Below are 5,428 nucleotides of genomic sequence, written 5' to 3'. Positions count from 1 at the left end.
GCTCAGAGCGCTGGTCACGCGCCGCCTGCAGCTCCGATGTCAGCTGCTGGCCGCGCCGCTCCTGCGCGTCCCGCGCCGCCGTCGCCGCCGCCTCCAGCCGCGAGCACTCGTCCGTCTGTCGCCGAGGGTGACCGGGCGGTGAGGCCGGGCGACGGCCACTCGCAAAACGGCACACACCGCGATAGGCAGCGCTGGTGCGGGAGTTAACGGGACGCCCAACAGGACGACGAACACCGACGGACACACGACTAAATAATGCCCCACGCGCATGGAAGCGCGCAAAATACATTTTACGTTGTGCGTCCATTAGACAGTGCCCAGTGCCAGGTGCCAGGTACTCTGAGTTCCAGCAGTGCCCCAGGCAGTCGGTACACTTCGTGACCCCAGCGGTGCCTCCGTGTTGGTAAGCCCCCTGAGCCCCGCGGTATCCCCAGGGTCAGTGCCCACCGCCCCCTCCCCCCTCTCCCCGAAGCAGTGCCTCAACACCAATGGCGCCCGTGGCTGGCAGCGGCGAGGCAGCGTCGGCCGCACCTTCTCGCGAAGCCGCCGCTCCGCCTCCTTCAGTCCGGTGTCGGCCGTCACCAGCCGGTCCTGGGCGGCCGTCAGTTCAGCCTGCAGCCTGTCAGCCGCCTGGCGCCGCTCCTGCAGGTCGCCCTGCGCCTTGGTCAGCTGCTGGTGCACCGCCTCCAGCCGGGCCGCCAGCTCGTCCGCCTGCTGGCCCAGCTGCTGGCGCTGCTGGCTCACCGCCTGCTGCAGGCTGGCCTGGGGCGGACGGCCCGGCGGACGGTCAGCGGCGGCCGTGACACACACGCCGGCGGGGAGAAACACACATACACCGTGACGGCGACAGGGAGACAAACTGTGGGCTGACGCCGGTGGCGCGAATGTCGATCGGTGAGAGAGGAGCAAGCTGAAAGAGAGGGGTCGTTCACTGTCTTCTGCTCGTCACTGCCACGACAAACTTATCGTTCTGTACCCGTCCGAGAAGCCGTCAGTGAGTGAGCGGCTGCAGTGTGCGAGCGACCCATCACGCCAGCATCGAGAGGTCTGGCGTCAGACCGCACGCACAGGCCCGTCCGCCGGGGGTCGGCCGCCCCCCCCCCCCCCGAGGCGGCCAGCATCGAGAGGTCTGGCGTCAGCCTGCGCACACAGGCCCGTCCGCCGAGGGTCGTCCCCCCCCCCCCCTCCAAGGCGCCAGCATCGAGGGGTCTGGCGTCAGACCGCACACACGCCCGTCCGCCGGGGACCGGCCGCCGTGCCCGGGTCGGCCGGGCGGCTCTCTCACGTTCTGCTGCTCCAGCTGGCGGAGGGCGGTGGCCGCCGCGCCATCGCCGGCCTCGATCTGGGAGCGCAGCTCCGTCCGCTCCCCCTCGAGCCGCGCCACCTCGGCTTGCGCGGCCGCCACCCCGCCTGCGCCGCCGTTAGCTTGCCGTCCCTGCGGCGGCGGCCAAGGCTCAGACCACTCTCCCCGGGAGGCAGCGCAGGGGCAGCGGAACAAATTACGGGAAGGCGCCGGAGCGGCGCGGTGAATGTAGACGGATGAGAAAATGAGCACGATGCAAAGGAGCAATCGTGCACTTTTGTTCATGGAGACGGCTCTGACCGCACCGCCGCCATCTTAGCATCGCTCCGGCGGGGAACGGGCAGGACGACGCGCTAAGTTCTTGTATCCCGGAAAACCCAGGTGGTCATAGTGCACTACACGTATGCCAGCACTCGAAACGGTTACGGTTTCCACTGCGCACGATTCTACCAAACAATATCCGAAAACGATACTTTCGATGTCGAAACAAATTACAACCATAAACAGAAATAAATTAAAAAATAAAAACACGCATACTCGAAACCAAAATCATTAATATGATATAAACGCAACCCAATCATCATCGATAACTCGAACAAACATGCTACTTCTGATGTTCTTATCATCACCGATCAAACAATGCAAGGTCATGGGCCCCAAAATCGAGATCTTGGAACCCAAGGGCGTGCCTAGCGGAGAGCCCTGTTTTGCGTTGCGTTTTACATCACCCAGAATTCAAAAGCGGAACGTATAGCCGATGTCCAGGGTAATATTATATTCAGCCCAGTTGCATTCAGCATTCAATCAGTAAATAATCCGCTATTGCAAATCATCATATTCGGCGCGCGCTCAGGCTCTGGACGGCTACAAACACCCTGCATTTGAGCCACAATGCCCTGCATGGCCGCCAAGCTCCCCTGCGGAGATACGTGACTGCTCCCCCAACCTGTCAACCGAACCCCACGCCACACCTGACACACGGGCATGGCTCCGACCGTCCGCTACCGGTGCTCGGCCGGCGGCCGCCCCTCGGCGCCGGCTGGACGCCCACCTGTTGTCCAGCTGGCGCGTGGCCTCCTGCAGCCGCTCGTCCTTGTCACGCAGCGCCGTCCGGAGCTCGTCCAGGCTGCCGGCCGTGTCCCGCTGCTGGCCGCGCAGCGTGTCCAGCTGGGAGCGCAGGTGCTCCGACTCTGACTCCAGCTCCTGCGCCGGGAGTGACGTGGAAGAGTTAGGGCATCACAAGGGGTCTGGAGAGTCAGAGCATCACACAGGGGTCCGACTCCGACTCCAGCTTCTGCGCCGGGGGACGCGGGAGAGTTAGAGCATCACACAGGGGTCCGACTCCGACTCCAGTTCCTGCGCCGGAAGTGACGCGGGAAAGTCAGAGCATCACACAGGGGTCCGACTCCGACTCCAGCTCCTGCGCCGGGAATGACGCGGGGAGTCAGAGCATCACACACGGGTCCGACTCCGACTCCAGCTCCTGCGCCGGGAGTGACGCGGGCGAGTCAGAGCATCACACACGGGTCCGACTCCGACTCCAGCTCCTGCGCCGGGAGTGACGCGGGCGAGTCAGAGCATCACACGGGGTCCGACTCCGACTCCAGCTCCTGCGCCGGGAGTGACGTGGAAGAGCCAGAACATCACACAGGGGTCTGACTCCGACACCAGCTCTCGCGTCGGGAGTGACGCGGGGCGAGTCAGAGCATCACACGGGGGTCCGACTCCGACTCTCACTTCTACCTAGATGGGCGCCAGGAGGGAGTTGTGTTGGGTTTTGTGCCCTAACCGGCGATACGATTAGCTGTACTGGACTAGGAATATAAACCCCGCCATATTCCGTGTCATTTGGTCAGAAAGCGTTTTCAAGGTTGTGCGAAACCTTCACTCCAAATAATGCAGGTGATCATCGGTCGGTCGGCCTGCAGACCCACTCGTACTCACATGCTGACACTGACATAGCATTACTGAGAATACACGGACAACTGAGGAACTTCCAACAGAATAGCACCGGCGATGTACAGAAGTCACTTTACGAAACTCGACGCTGATATGTTGTAAAGCATTGCACGACGCATAAGCAAATGCGTGTTCTCGACCAGCCGGCCAACCCCCGACCCAGCAGATCGCCCCACCGACCGACCCTCGACCCAACAGACCAACCCGTCGGCCGACCCTCGACCCAGCAGACCGACCCGCCAGCCGAACCTCACCTGGAGCCTGCCCTGGCGGCCGTCGGCGTCCGAGCGGGCGGCGCCGGCCTCCTCGCGCAGCTGGAGAGTCTCGGCGCGCGCCGCCGCCAGCTCCGACTCCAGCGAGCCAGCCGCGTCTCGCGCCGACCGCAGCTGGAACACGGCACACCGGCGTGACGGCTCAGGCGGAGGGCCGCCGGCCCGCCGCATCCGCAGAGGGCAGAGGACGGGGCGGGTTCGGCTGTGGTACTGGTGACGAACGGCAGGCAAGCACGGAACACTGGCCAGCTCGTCAGACGCCTGGGACGTGCCCGCCGTCATCCATCGTCTCCACTGCCCGACATAACCAAGGTCACCTATTTACGTCCACAACACGACACCTTCCCCACGCCCGTCTGATGAGGTCTATCAACAGGCTATGACGTCATTTCTCCCTCCACTCGATGGCGTCGTTCTTGGCCCCGCCTTATATGCCCTGCAGACCCACCCGTGACGTCACCCCTCCTCGGTACGGTGACGTCATGACGCGACCGACATGTCGGTGACCCCTCGCCCCAGCCGAGCGTCACCCTGCTGACGGCGCGTCCCGCGGGTGGGCCCGTGACGTCACCTCCGTCTCCAGCTGGTGCCGCTGCCGCTCTGTGTCTGTCAGCTGGGTCTGGCAGCTGCTCAGCTGGTCCGTGGCGGCGTCCAGGGAGCTCATCGTCTGGTCCAGCCGCGACTGCAGCGTCTCACTCTTCAGCTTCAGCTGCGATGTCAGCCTGGCAGCGGGGCGACACACGTTGCGGCGAGATGGCCTAAGGTGCTGTACAGCCAGGTATGCGACGGAGACACAGTGCCTCAGTGTTGTTCGTGTAACATGTGTAAACGCATTCAATATTTCACATGATAAGTCATGCGAAAATCTTAAAGGTGCTTCCACTTAAATTTGAACGATTCGCGACGCAATACATAAAAGACGTACTGTCGTGCCGACTTCGTTGAGTCTAAAAATCATCCCTTAGCTTAAACGGTTGGCATGAATCTTGGGCCCACACTTAAACTGATACTGGTGCACAGCTCTAGCATCGTCGTCGTCGCAAGATGGTCCGCCTGCCGCTCGACATGGCTGAGCGACACCCGAGCCGGTGGCAGACCACTAAGGCCACTCACCGCTCCACCTCCTCCATGCTGGGGATCTGTCTCGTCTGTGCCTGTCGCTCCGTCTGCAGCTGACTGTATTTCTCCTGAAAACAAACCCACATGGTTGAAATGAAATTCCGTATCGAAAGAATCTGATGGGCATCTGCGAGATTCTCCACATCCCTTGAAACCAGCTCTAAGCCGGGCAGGGACCACAGTGCGACCCAACAGCTGTGCGCGCCCGCCTCCCGCGGCTGCTGCAGCCGGCGCGGTGCACTGCGCCCGGCCGTCAGTGAGGCGGCCGGCGGCCGTCTCTGACCTGCAGGTCCCGCTGCTCCTGCTGCAGCCGGTCCCGCTCGGCCTCGCGCTCCCGGGCCGCGCTGTCCATCAACTGCTGCACCTGGACCAGCTCCTGGCGCAGCAGGGCCGCGTCGTCGGTGCTGTTCCTGCAACAGGGCGGCGTCAGGCGGTGCAGCGGCAGGGCTGGCCCTGCGGCGGACGCGCCGCGACGCTGCCGCGCAGCTCACACCGCAGCCAGCGGACGCAAGACAGACCTCAAACCCGCCCCCTCCATTATCAAAAACCGTTACGACACACAAACGCACTTTTTCCTGCGCTGAGAATACCGGTCATGTTCCTGTGTATGGCACAGCGCAAATGAGAGCATAGAGCGTGGCGTAAACAGTGGCTCCAGGACAACGGAGCGTGCCGTAGGGGGCACCTCCGCGTGGCGGGTGCCGAGCGCCTTACTTGAGTTGGAGCTGCGCCTCCAGCATGTCCACCCGGCCCTGGGCGTCATCGGCGGCGGCGC

This window comes from Pollicipes pollicipes, unplaced genomic scaffold (assembly GCF_011947565.3).
Source record: "Pollicipes pollicipes isolate AB1234 unplaced genomic scaffold, Ppol_2.1 Scaffold_5658;HRSCAF=6696_pilon_pilon_pilon, whole genome shotgun sequence".
Taxonomy (NCBI): Eukaryota; Metazoa; Arthropoda; class Thecostraca; order Pollicipedomorpha; family Pollicipedidae; genus Pollicipes; species Pollicipes pollicipes.
The sequence above is the reverse complement of the archived record's forward strand: the minus strand, read 5'-3'. Positions refer to the sequence as shown.